We start from the raw sequence: 14,750 nt of genomic DNA on the forward strand, positions 1-14,750 counted from the left end.
TGTTCCACACACCCACCACTCTCTCTGTAAAGAAATATTTCCTGAGTGTACCCCCTTTCATCCTCATTGGATGAACCCTTTTTCTAAAGCCTCTCTACATAGGAACATAAGACGTGCCATACCTGGTCAGACCAAGGGACCATCAGGCCCAGTATCCCATTTCCAACAGTGGCCAATCCAGGCCATAAGAACTTGGCAATTATCCAAGCATTAGATAGATCACAAGCTACTATTGCTTATTAATTACTGTAATAACAGTTTATGGATTTTTCCTCTATGAACTACTTTTTTTAAACCTTTTTTAAAACTAGTTTTCATTAACTGCTGTAACCACATCCTCTGGAAATGAATTCCAGAGCTTAACTATGCACTGAGTGAAAAAAAAAATATCTTCTATTTATTTTAAATGAGCTACTTGCTAACGTCATGGAGTGCCCCCTGGTCCTTCTATTATCTGAGAGAGTAAATAACCAGTTTACATTAACTTTTCAAGTCCTTTCATGATTTTGTAGATGTCTATCATAGCCCCCCCTCAGTGATCTCTTCTCCAAACTGAACAGCCTTAACTACTTTAGCCTTTCCTCATAGGGCTGCCATTCCATGCCCCTTACCATTTTGATTCCCCTTCTCTGCATTTTCTCCAGTGCAGCTACATCCTTTTTGAGATGCGGTGACCAGAATTGTACACAGTATTCAAGGTGCGGTCTCACCATGGAGCGATACAGAGGATTATGACATCCTCCGTTTTATTGGCCATTCCCTTCCTAATAATTCCTAACATTCTGTTTGTTTTGTTGGGGTTTTTTTGCATACATTTCTTTATTGATTTTCGAATACAATAACCATCAAAGTACCAAAAAAGTCAAGAGAATAAAACCATACAGCAATCAACTCTTACTTCAGAGATACTGGATGAAGAATTTAAACAAAAACATTGACCTCTCCTAACCCAATCCCCCCATTCCCCCCCCCCCAATGAAGGAGATAGCCTAACCTGTAATGCCTACTAAATCAACGAGACATTATCAAAACTCAGAAATTAAGTATATAATCACGCATGGCCGGCAAGAGAGTGTTCCAATAATCTTGCCAAATAGCTAAACAAGCTGAAAGCAATGATTTAGATTTATGTTTAGTAGTCATATATTCAAAATGCAACAAGTTATACAATCTGTTTGCATTTTTGAATGCCATAGCACACTGAGCCAATGATTTGAATGTATTGTCCTCTATAACACCTAGATCTCTTTCCTGGGTGGTAACTCTTAAAATAGAACCTAACATCGTGTAACTACAGCAAGGGTTATTTTTCCCTACATGCATCACTTGCGCTTGTCCATATAAATTTCATCTGCCATTTGGAAGCCCAATCTTCCATTCTCGCAAGGTCCTCTGTAATTAATCACAATCCGCTTGAGATTTAGCTAATCTGCATAATTTGGTGTCATCCGAAAATTTGATTGCCTCACTCATCATACCCCTTTCCAAATCATTTATAAATATATTGAAAAGCACCAGTATAAGTACAGATCCCTGAGGCACTCCACTGTTTACCTTTTTCCACTGTGAAAACTGACCATTTAATCCTACTCTCTGTTTCCAGTCTTTTAACCCCTTTTCAATTCACAAAAGGATATTGCTTCCTGTCGCATGATTTTTTAGTTTTCTTAAAAGTCTCTCATGAGGGACTTTGTTGAACACCTTCTGAAAATCCAAATATACCACATCTACTGGTTCACCTTTGTCCACATCTACTAGTTCACCTTTGTCCATGTCTCCTTCAAAAAAATGAGGATTTGTGAGGCAAGACTTCCCTTGGGTAAATCCATGCTGGCTGTGTCCTATTAAACCATGTCTATTTAAATGTTTTGTGATTTTATTCTTTATAACAGTTTTTCATTATTTTTTTCCAGCACTGGAGTTACATTGGTCACCTTCCAATCTTCAGGTACAATGGATGATTAATGATAATTTACAATTAATTGTAATAGGTCTGAAATGTCAAATTTGAGTTCATTCAGAACCCTGGGGTGTATACCATCCGGGCGAGGTGATTTACTACTCTTCAGTTTCAGTTTGGCCTACCACATCTTTCAGGTTCACTGTGATTTGGTTCAGTTCATTTGAATCATTACCCTTGTAATCCGTCTCCAGAACAGGTATCTCCACAACATCCTCTTTAGTAAACACTGAAGCAAAGAATTTGTTTATTCTTTCTGGAATGGCCTTATCTTCACTAAGTGCCCCTTTAACCCTTCGATCATCTAACAGTGCAAATGACTCCCTTGCAGGCTAATTGCTTTGGATATATTTTTTAAAGTTTTTATTATGATTTTTTGCCTCTATGGCCAACTTCTTTTTAAATTCTTTTTTAGCCTAGGCATTAACCACAAATTATAAATATGGAGGCAGAAACTGGAATGGAAAACCAAAAAAGCAACACTGCATGCAGTGCGAACCTGGAGAAATGGAAAGAGAAATATAGCACCTAACAGACTCTCAGGATTTGCAATAATGCACACAAACTAACCCGCACAAAGTTACACCTGTATTATGGAACACACTCAAACATTAACAACTCTATCTAAGAAATATGACTACTAAACCAGGCCCTAAACACTAATACATTTCCTATTGGGAAAACAGAATAAGCCAAGCTGCTATAGAGCCCCATACAGAAATAACTGTAAAACTATACTAAAAATGTTACATAACAGCTGCTGAACAGAATAATATCCAACAATTAAAACTCATAAAAAAATTTAAATCATGTCCAAATATCAATAAAATATTTCAAAACTGCAGACATCGCATAATACCCAATAATTAAAATGGCAGTCAATCAAGAAAAATACATTTAAAAAGCCACCTTTATTTACCCTCTCCAGCAACTCTCCTACTCCTTTCCCTTCCAGGCCAATAGCACTCACCAGAAGCAGCAAGGGCTGCGGAAGCTCTGTCCTCACAGTCCTCTTCCTTAGCGCCCACAATCAGTGACTTACACACAAACACACACACCCAATTAGACCCCACGACCAGTCACGGTCTCTGTCACACCAGTCATCTTCCTGACCAGTCTCTCTCTCACATACACACACTAGTCATCTTCCCAACCAGTCTCTCTCTCTCACACAGATACACATCACCTCCCTGACCAGTCTCTCTCTCAGTCACACACATGCTCTCACCCAGGCACTGATTCACACCCACAAGTTCTCACCCAGGCTTCCATTCACACCCACACACAAGCTCTCATCCAGGCACCCATACACACACAAGCTCTCATCCATTCATACCCACAGACACAAGCTCTCACCCATGCATCCATTCACACCCACAGACACAAGCTCTCACTTAGGCACCCATTCACACCCACAAACACAAGCTCTCACCCAGGCACCCATTCTCACCCTCAGACACAAGCTCTCACCCAGGCACCCATTCAGACACAGACACACAAGCTTTCACCCAGGCACTTATTCACACCCACACACACAAACTCTCATCAAAAATCTCTTCTTCCTTCACTGCAGGGATGGGCTCCAATTCTGCCTCGGCTTTACTCCAGCAGGTCTTCTTTTTTCGCCACCATGGAGATGGGCTCCCGTGGTGGCCTCGGCCGGGGTCGGGTTTCCTCTTCGCCACCACAGGGATGGGCTCCCGTGGCGGCCTTGCTTGGTCAGGGTTGGTTTTTCCTCTTTGCCGCCATGGGGATGAGCTCCCATGGTGGCCTTGTTTCATCGTGGTCGGGTTTTTCTCTTTGCTGCCACAGGTATGAGCTCCTGTGGTGGCCTTGCTTTGTTGGGGTTCAACATTGCCATTCCTCCCACCCCACCCCTGGGCTATGCGATGCCTGCCTCAACAGCCAATCAAAAGCTTCCTCCCTTCTTCCTACTCTCACTGGCAGGTAGAAGGGAGGAGTCTTCCAATTGGCCTGCATGGGGGCAGGCAGAATGAAGGAGGCTTCCTATTGGGCAGTAGGGGTAGGAAGAAAGGAGGCTTCCAATTGGCCCATGAGGGCTGGAAAAAGGGAGAAGGAAAGTACAATGGGGCAGTGGACACCAGAAGATGCGACACACCTGCCGGTGTTTGGCGACACATTGATATGTCACGACACACCGGTTGAGAATCGCTGCTTTATCCTATTTTCTTCTGATGGATCCTTCTTCCAATACATGGAATACATCTGGACTACACTGATAAGATGGCATTTTTTAACAATGGATAAAACAACCAGCGCCCCCAATATTAATTAGAGTAGGTGGAAACCAAACAAATCCAAACACTAACAACCTCAACCCCAAAACTTTATATGATTATAAAGAGACTGTCATAATAGACTTCATCAGTAAATGATGTCATTTCCTGATCGGAGTTATGCAGCAACTGAATGGGTAAAAGATTAAGCCCTGAAGAAGAATGGGACATTCAAAACACAGACCCATGTCGGCGGTGGTTAGAGATATGTGGTTCCTGTTGATGAAGAGTTGGATAATTGGGAGAAGATCGGGTTATTGTAGAACCTGCAAAAAGACCTATGGGACTATTCACATATAAGATAAGTTATTATGATAGTTGATTTTTGATTAAATTTGTCTACAAGCAAATAAAAAATATATAAAAAAGATTTTTGGACAATCATTAAAAAAAGACCCATGATTATAAATAAGGCTGAAGTTTATCAAGGTGTTTAAATACACTTTACTGATTAAGCCTATTATGACAGTCTTTCTATAATCATATAAAATTTGGTGGTTGAGGTGGTTAATTTTCTAACAATGTCCACGCCTGTTGCACACTCTTAAACTTTGTATCTGCACCTTTCAGGGGTTTTTTTTTTTTACTATTTTTCTCATTTTATCAAAGTTTCTCTTTTGAAAGTCTAGTGCTAGAGCCATGGATTTACTTACTTTCCCCCTTCCAGTCATTAATTCAAATGTGATTATATTATGATCACAATTGTCAAGTGGCCCTACCACCATTACCTCTCTCACCAAATCCTGCACTCTGCTGAGAATTAGATCTAATATTGTTCCATCTTTCGTCAGTTTCTGAACCAATTGCTCCATAAAATTGTCATTTATTCCATCCAGGAATTTTATCTCTCTAGCATGTCCTGATATTACAATTAACCAGTCAATATTTGTGTAATTGAATCTCCCATTATTATTGCACTACCAATTTGGTTAGCTTCCCTAATTTCTCTTAGCATTCAGTATCCATCTAATCATTTTGGCAAGGTGGACGGTGGAATACTCCTATCACTATACTCTTCCCCAACACTTAAGGGATTTTTACCCATAAAGATTCAATTGTGCATTTAGTCTTTTGCAAGATCTTTATCCTGTTGGACTCTATGCCATCCTGGACATAAAGTGCCATCCTGCCACCAAGTTGCTCCACTTTATCATTGCAATATAATTTGTACCCTGGTATAGCACTGTCCCATTGGCTATCCTCTTTCCACCATGTCCCTGAGATGCCAATTAAGACTATGTCATCATTCACTACTATACACTCTAACTCTCCCATCTTACTTCTTAGAGACTTCTAGCATTAGCATACAAACATTTCAAAGTGTGTTTTTTGTTTGTATTAACATTCTGCTTTTCAGTTGTCAAGGATAAATTGGAATCTTTTAGCTCAGCTGAATCGTTAATTACGGGCACATGGACTACTTTTCTTATTGGAACAATTCTGTTGGGATGCCCTAACTCTAATGCTTCATTAGTATCATTCGAAGATACCTACCTCTGAACCAATCACTGCTAAGAGACTGACGGCTTTCCCCTTTGCTTTAGTTTAAAAGCTAATCTATCTCCTTTTTAAAGGTTAGCGCTAGCAGCCTGGTTCCACCCTGGTTAAGGTGGAGCCCATCCCTTGGGAAAAAACTCCCCATTCCTCAAAAGGTTCCCCAGTTCCTTACAAAACTGAAGCCCTCTTCCTTGCCCCATTTCATCCACGCATTCCTCCGGAACTCTGCCTGCCTCTGGTGACCTGAATGTGGAACAGGGAGCATTTCAGAGAATGCTACCCTGGAGGTTCTGGATTTCAGTTTTCTATGTAAGAGCCTAAATTTGACTTCCAGAACCTCCCTCCCACATTTTCCTATGTTGGTGCCCACATATACCACAACAGCCGTCTCCTTCCTAGCATTGTTTAAAATCCTATCTAGGTGATGAGTGAGGTCTGTCACCTCTGTACCAGGTAGGCATTTTACCAGGCAATCCTCATACCCACCAGCCACCCAGCTATCTACATTCCTAATAATCAAAATCACCAGCTATAATGGCCAACCTAATCCTTGCCTCCTGGGCAGCAACCCTGGGAGAAACATCCTCAGTGTGTAAGGACAATACATCACCTGGAGAGCAGGTCCTTGCTACAGGATCATTTCCTGCTGCACCAGGTTAATGCTGTATGACCAGGAGAACTTCCTCCTCCAAAGCAGCACCAAGGCTGCGAGACTGGAGTTAGGACTTGGCTACTATGTCCCTGAAGGTCTCATCTATATACCTCTCTGTCTGCCTCAGCTCCTCCAGGTCTGCCACTCTAGCCTCCAGAGATCGGAGTCGTTCTCTGAGAGACAGGATCTCTGTGAACCATGCGCACACATACAACCTCTGACAGGTGGGGAAAAAATTATACATGTGACATTCATTGCAAAAGACTGGAAGCCCCCGCCCCTTCCTGCTAGGTTGCTGCCTTCATCTTAATTTTGTTCAGTTCCTAGTTAAGTTTTAGGTTGTAATGAGAATAGGAATGCATATAATTAGGGTCCTTTAAATGTATTAGTGTAGTCACACACAAAACTCCTGGCTTTCTTGCTTGCCTTCTGACTAGCTATTTAACACAGACACATAAACACACTAAAGACTATACTTAAATAGTTTATTTCTCCCCAAAACTTTTAAGTTCTAAAATTTCCACAAGTAGTTCTTACTGATTCTCTTCAGCCACCAGCAGGGTGATCCTCTCCTCTCAGTGCTCCCATCCTGTTTATATCCTTGTGAAGGTGTGGACTCCAGAATTGTACACAGTATTCCAAGTGAGGACTCACCAGGGACTTACAGAGGGGAAATATCACTTCCCTTTTTCTGCTGACCTTTTCTCTCCCTATGCAGCCAAGCATCTGTCTAGCTTTTGCCAATGCTGAGTGCAATTTTATTTGTAATTTACCTGTGCTTAATGTAATAGGGCTCTATATTAGCAAAAGATTGTGTCTTGTCTGTTAGAAAGGGGCAGATTTGAAATTGATACCTGAAAGAGAGCTATTTTGTCTGCTTTCTAAGGCTAAGAATTAAAAAAGGATAGCCAGTCCTCCTAGCCATTGTTTATTTCCCTCCCTCCCTCCTTCCCACTCCTGGCTTTATTTTCATATATACTCTTCCCTGGTCTCCTAGATAATTCGCTTCAATTATACTCTTCATATATACTCTTCCCTGGTCTCCTAGATAATTCGCTTCAATTTATTTAAAAAGTTTTTCTATACCGTCGTTAAGTTATTTACTATCACGACGGTTTACATCAAGGCACATAAAATATCATTAGATATGTAAAATGGATAAAACGTTATAAAAGTGCCAACCAAAATCCAGTTACAAAATATAATCTTATAAAATCTATTTGATTTATTTCATATCTTGTCTCTCAAATACTTGTACCATAGTTAGTCTACATAGTAGTTCCTTACAGCCTAGATATTAATAACTTATACAGTCATATTGCTTGTAAAATGTGGTTTGCATATTCTACCTATTGATCTTTACTGGATAACACATACTTTTAATTCTTAGTTCAAATACCTATTAAAAATCTTTACTAGGAACTAACCGTACCTTACTTTATCTTTAGGATTGTAATTAATCAGAGAGAATGGCTTTAATTCAATGCAACTGTCCCATTGGAGAACCAAGGTCTGTCCCTTTGGCCTTCAGCTGTCTAAAATTAAAATGGAGCTGATCCATCTAAGTGAGCAACTGGCCAGGATTCAATTAACCTCCCCTTCCTTGAAACATCAATCTGTCACCCATCTCCCACAGCGGTTATGTAATCCCAGGAGAAAATGTTTTACAGTGGGCTCTGGTAGAACTAGACATGTGACAATCAGGCACCCACCATCCCCAAGTTTACAGCAACCTGTACCTCAACCCCCACTCCCACAGAGTTATCAAACATCCAGGATTCAAAAACCCAGAATCAGTCGGATAACAGTAAGCTCTGGCAGAATAAGATCTGTGAAGGACATGCGAAGTGAAAATAACAAAATCAGATCAAAAAAACAGAAAAGGTTCCTAGGAAGTGCAACATAGCAAGGGAGAAAAATTGGAAAGCTATGACTACAAATGCTTGCAGTTTGGGCAATAAAATCCCAGACCTGCAGGCCTTAATGGTGGAGGCGGACTTGGATGTTGCTGCTGTCACGGAGACATGGTTCACAGATTGTCATGACTGGGATACGGCCATACCGGTCTATAACTTGTTAAGGAATGACAGAAAGGACAAAAAAAGGGGGAGGAGTAGCACTTTATGTCAAAAATAATATCGAAGCAACTAAACTGCAAGGAAAGTGGGGTAGAGAAGAAGCATTATGGGCCATCCTAAAAAAAAATTGATGGTACATCCATTTTTACTGAAGTGGTGTACAGGCCTCTGACTCAAACAGAAGAACTAGACAGAGATATGATCAAATACATTATAAAGGTGGGAAGAAAGGGGGAAGTGTTGATTGCTGGGGATGTTAATCTGTTGAAAGTGGACTGGAGAATCCCTTCTGCAGAATCTAACAGAAGTAGAGAGATAGTGGATGCCCTGCAAGGCGCTCTGTTCAAACAAATGGTAATGGAACTCATGAGGGAGGGAGTTATACTTGACCTAGTGCTCACTAATGGGACTAATGTCTCTAATGTCTGGGTGGGTGCCCACCTCAGCACCAGTGATCATCAGATAGTATGGTTTGATAATGCAGATAGAATCCAAAGAAGTTGATGTAATAAAAGCAAAAAAAAAGCAGCTTTTAAGAAATATAAGGATTCCAAAAAGTGGAACACAGGGAGTATTATCTGCTGAAACTGAGGGAGATGAAATAAGCAAAATGTCATGCAGAGGAAAGGACTGACAAGGAGATAAAGCAAGGTGACAAAACATTTTTCAGATATATCAGAGAAAGGAGAAAGTTCCATAGTGGTATAGTGAAATTGAAAGGTGTTAAGGATCAATGGGTGGAGACAGACGAAGAAATAGCAGAAATATTAAACAAATATTTCAGTTCAGTGTTCACTAAGGAAGACCCTGGAGAAGGACCGTCACTTGTTATCAAGACTGTAGAAGGGGTGGAGTAGATGAAACTTCATTTACGGAAGAGCTAAGGAAACTGAAAGTGGGCAAGGCAATGGGGCCTGGTGAGGTTCACCCCAGAATACTGAGGGAACTCATAGATGTGCTGGTGAGTCCACTGTGTGACCTGTTCAATAGATCCCTAGAAAAGGGTGTAGTACCTAGTGACTGGAGAAGAGTGGTGGTGGTCCCGCTTCACAAGAGTGGAAGCAGAGAAGGGGCTGGAAACTACAGGCCGGTTAGAATCACCTCGGTGGTGGGAAAATTAATGGAAATTCTGCTGAAGGAAAGGATAGTGAACTATCTACAATCTGGTGGGTTGCTTGATTAGAAGCAGCATGGATTCACCAGGGGAAGGTCCTGACAGAAAAATCTACTTGATTTCTTTGATTGAGTGACTAAAGAATTGGATCAGGGAAGAGCGTTCGATGTAATTTACTTGGATTTTAGTAAAGCTTTTGATACGTTCCCACATAGAAGACTCATCAACAAAATGAGAAGCTTGGGAGTCAGCTCCAAGGTAATGACATGGATTACAAACTGGTTGACAGATAGAAGACAATGGGTGATGGTAAATGGAACCTACTCTGAAGAGAGAATGGTATTAAGTGGAGTGCCACAGGAATTGGTGTTGGGACCGGTTCTGTTCAACATCTTCGGGAGCGATATTGTAAAAGGGATAGAAGGTAAAGTTTGTCTATTTGCAGATGATACTAAGATCTGCAACAGAGTGGACATGCCGGAAGGAGTACAGAGAATGAGACAGGATTTAAGGAAGCTGGAAGAGTGGTCGAAGATATGGCAGCTGGGATTCAATGCCAAGAAGTGCAGAGTCATGCATCTGGGGTGTGGAAATCGGAAATAACTGTATGCTTTGGGGGTAGAAAGGCTGATGTGCACAGAGAAGGAGAGAGACCTTGGGGTGATAGTGTCTAATGACCTAAAGTCGATGAAGCAGTGTCACATGGTGATAGCCAAAGCCAGAAGAATGCTAAGTTGCATAGAGAGAGGAATATCTAGTAAGAAAAGGGAAGTGATAATCCCCTTGTACAGGTCCTTCGTGAGGCCTCATCTGGAGTACTGTGTTCAGTTCTGGAGACCGTATCACAAAGGAGACAGAAGACAGGATGGAGACGGTCCAGAGAAGGGCGACCAAAATGGTGGGTGGTCTCCACTGAATGACTTATGAGGAGAGTTTGAAGAACCTGAACATGTATACCTTGGAGGAGAGGAGGAGCAGGGGTGATATGATACAGACCTTCAGATACTTGAAAGGTTTTAATGATCCATGGTCATCAACAAACCTTTTCCATTGGAAACAATTTAGTAGAACTAGGGATCATGATTTGAATCTCCAGGGAGGAAGACTTAGAACCAATGTCAGGAAATATTTCCTCACTGAGAGGGTGGTAGATGCCTGGAATGCCCTTCTGGAGGAAGTGGTCAAGACTAATACTGTGAAGGATTTCAAAGGGGCATGGGATAAACACTATGGATCCCTAAAGGCTAGAGGATGGGAATGAATAAAAAAGCTTGGGGATAACCTGCACGGAGTGGCAGTTACTACCTTGGGAAACTTGCTAGGCAGACTAGATGGACCATTTTGGTCTTTTTCTGCCGTCATTACTATGTTACTATATATGTTATCCACCTATTTGGCCACCTTAAGTTCATCAAATATGATCACTCCAGATCCAGTTCCTCTTTTGTGCTTAGAAGGATTTTGCCTCCAGTACTGTACCCCTCACTTGGGTTTTTGCAGCCATATGCATTACTTGGCATTTTTTATCATTAAATATTAGCTGCCAGTCTCTCGACAATTTCTTGAGCTTTGCTAAATCTCTCCTCATGTTTTCCATACCTTCCTGGCTGTCTGCCTTATAGCAGATTTTGGTATTATCGGCAAAAAGATAAACCTTTCCTGACAATCCTTCCACTATATGCTCATGAAAATATTGAAAAGAACCAGTCCCAGGACTGATCCCTGTGGCATACCACTAGAAATGACCCCCTCCTCAAAGTAAACTCCATTTTCCACTACCTTTTCTCACCTCACACTCAGCCACTATAGGTTCCATACCAAGGGCACTCAATTTATTTATAAGTCTTCTGTGTGGAACCATGTCAAAGGCCTTACTGAAATCCAACTACACTACATCTAGCGCTCTTCCTTTATCCAACTCTCTGGTCACCCAATCAAAAAAATTGATCAGATTGGTCTGACAGGATTTACCTCTAATAAAACCATGCTGCCTCGGATCTTGCAAACCATTGCATTCCAGAAACTGCACTATCTTCTCTTTCAGCAGTGATTTCATTAATTTGCTCACCATAGAGGTCTAGCTCCTACTTACTTCCACTTTTATGAATAGAAATAATATCTGCCCCTCTCCATCCCTCCAAAACTACTCCCAACTTTAAAGAAGCATTGAAAAGATCAGCCAGTGGAGCTGCCAGGACTTCTGTATGTTCCCTCAATAGCCTTGGATGGATCCCATCTGGCCCCATTGCCTTATCTCCTTATCTCCAAGGACACACTGTTCTGAAAATCAATTGAGTTTTACCTCACTTTTAATCTTATTTGTGTTTGTTTTATGATGTCCTGCTTTAGGCCCTTCCACAGTAAACTGAACAGAAATATTTGTTAAGCAATTTTGTTTTTTCCCTGATCAGCATTTACATATTCCTCCCCTTCACCTCTGAGTCTCTGAATGCCACTTTTGCACTTCCTTCTATCACTAAAATATCTAAATACATCTTGTACCCCTGTTTTACCGTCTATTTTTTCTTACATTTGAATTTTTGCAATCCCAACTACTTTCCCAGCTTCTCTTAGCTTTTCCAGATATTGTTGTCTGTTTTCCACTTTCTATTATCTCTTGAATCAATGCTAACCTTTTCTCCCTTAGCTTTCCACCTACTTCTTTAGAAAACCATAGCGGCCTCTTTTTTCTCTTTCCTTTATCTATTTTCCTAACAAAATGGTTAATTGTCCTTATAATATCTTCTACATCCCCTAGATTTTTCCAACCAGCTAATGACTCCTTGAAGTACTCCCCCAATTTAACAAAATTAGTTTTCCTGAGGTCTAGGACTCTTGCCTTCTAATGAATCTTCTCTCTTGTGCTCTAATAGTGAACAGTACATATATCAACAGAATTAACTGCAGAGTAACAGAAAGACTATCTAAAGACCTGGTGAAGGAAAAGAGTGACACTGAGGACATCCTCAAAGAACTATGAATTAAAGCTTGTTTTTTTAATCGTTTGGAACTTTGTTAAGAAGTGATGTTATCTGCAGGACTCTCTTTGAATGTACAGCTCAAAGGAAAAACTGACCAATAATGAACACCCAAGCTGTTTTTACCTCAATTATGGAAACAGGTCTCAAAACCATAAAATTCTCCTGCTGGCACCCAACAACTTCAGAAAACTGTCAGATGAGAAATTAGGACTGATTGACTTTGTAGACATGCTAAGGAAAGCAGATGGAAGGACAGGTTACATGATTCATAGTAGCAGATGAGTTACCATCAGGGGTTTACCATCCATTGTGCACAGTGGTGCACAGGCACCACCAACTTTAGAAAAGTGTGTGCTGTGCACAACTAATTTTAGATGCCCTTAGCCATCGGATGATCTCAACCCATCCAGTAGCCAAAGTGAAAGAGGCCCACATGGCCACCAGGGATCCCATCCTGCCCAATGGCCAAAGTGAAGGAAGTCCCGTAATCACTGAAGGATCGCATCAGGCTCAGTGGTCTAAATGGAAGAGGCCCTGAGGTCACAGCGGCCAAACTACAGGAGGTCTGCACAGCCACCGGGAGATCCCATCCTGCTCGGCGGCTTAAGTGAAGGAGGCCCCACGGTTGCTGAAGGATCATGCCAGGCTTGATGGCCCAAGTAGAGGAGGCTCGGGGATCTCGTCCCTCTCAAGTGTGTGTGTCTGTCTGTCTGTCTGTCTGTGTGAGAGAGCCTGTGTATGTGTGTGTGTGTGCTTGAGAGAAGAAGCCAGTGTGTGTGTGTAGGCTTGAGAGGGAGCCAGTGTGTGTGTATGTATGTTTGTGTGTGTGTGTACGCGTCTGTCTGTCTGTCTGTGCATGTGAGAGGGAGCCAGTGCATATGTGTGCTTGAGAGAGAAGCTAGTGTGTGTGTGTTTGTGTGTGTGTGTGTGCTTGAGAGATAGGGATCCAGTGTGTGTGTGTGTGTGTGTGCTTTAGAGAGAGGGAGCCTGTGTGTGTGTGTGTGTGCGTGTGCGTGCGTGCGCACGCGCGTGTATCTGTGAGTGCGAGTGTGTGTGAGTGCTTGAGCGATCTGTGAGAGCAAGTGTGTGTGAGTGCTTGAGAGATAAGGAGTCAGGGGGTGTGTGTGTGTGTGTGTGTGTGTGCGTGCGCGTGTATCTGTCTGTCTATGTGAGAGGGAGCCAGTGTGTGTGAGTGCTTGAAAGATAGGGAGTCAGTGTGTGTGTGTGTGTGTGTGTGTGTGGGCTTGAGAGATAGGAAACCATTGTTTGTGCTTGAGAGATAGGAAGCCACTGTGTGTGTGTTCTTGAGAGATAGGAAGCCAGTACATGTGTGTGTGTGTGTGCGCTTGAGAGTTAGGGAGCCATTGTGTGTTCTTGAGAAAGAGGAAGCCAGTGTGTGTGTGTGCATGTGTGTGTGCCTGAGAGAAAGTGAGCCTATGTGTGTGCCTGAGTGAGAGGAAGCTAGCATGTATGTGTGTGCCTGAGTTAGAGGGAAGAAGTGAGTGTGTGTGTGCATGCCTGAGAGAGAGGGATCCAGTGTATGTGTGTGTGTGTGTGTGTCTAAAAGAGAGGGAGACAGCATGTGTGTGTGCTTCAGAAAGAGGGAGGGAACCAGCATGTATGTGTGTGTATCTATAAGCCTGTGTGAGTTTTGAAAGAGTATTTGTGTGTGTTTGTGAGCATCAGAATGAACATTTATGTATATGAGAGAGGAGTAAGTTTGTGTACTTCCCTTCCCCTCCCACTAATCCATGACAATCTCAGGGTGACTGGAAGTCAAACGTTCCCAACTATGGAGAGTAAGTGATTTTTTTTATTCTTAATGATTTTAATTAATTGCATGTTATTTGATCTTTATGAAGTTTTGAAATTTTTTATTGGTATTTGAGAAATGTAAAAAAATAATAATAATATATGCGTTTTTAATTATTGGATGTTGTTCTGTTCATCAGTTGTTTTGATATATTAATTCTTTTTATGTTGAAATCTGTTTATTGACAATACACAACACCAGCAAAATAGACTTAAAACATATAGTACATAGTGTATTCTGATACATACCACATGCTCATGAAACTTTTCATTATGCATAGCATATGAACCTAACCAGCCTATTGCCACCCCCTCCCAAACCCTACCCCCAGCCCCAACTCCAATCTTCCCTCTCCCTC

The 14,750-nt window shown here is 41.7% G+C and overlaps 1 protein-coding gene across 1 annotated transcript in view; it reads right to left on the minus strand.

The window, feature by feature from the left end:
* PKD1L1 (polycystin 1 like 1, transient receptor potential channel interacting) overlaps positions 1-14,750 on the minus strand; it is a 446,216-nt gene that overhangs the window by 361,777 nt on the left and 69,689 nt on the right. The window lies entirely within an intron of this gene.

Source organism: Rhinatrema bivittatum, chromosome 2 (genome assembly GCF_901001135.1).
Source record: "Rhinatrema bivittatum chromosome 2, aRhiBiv1.1, whole genome shotgun sequence".
Taxonomy (NCBI): Eukaryota; Metazoa; Chordata; class Amphibia; order Gymnophiona; family Rhinatrematidae; genus Rhinatrema; species Rhinatrema bivittatum.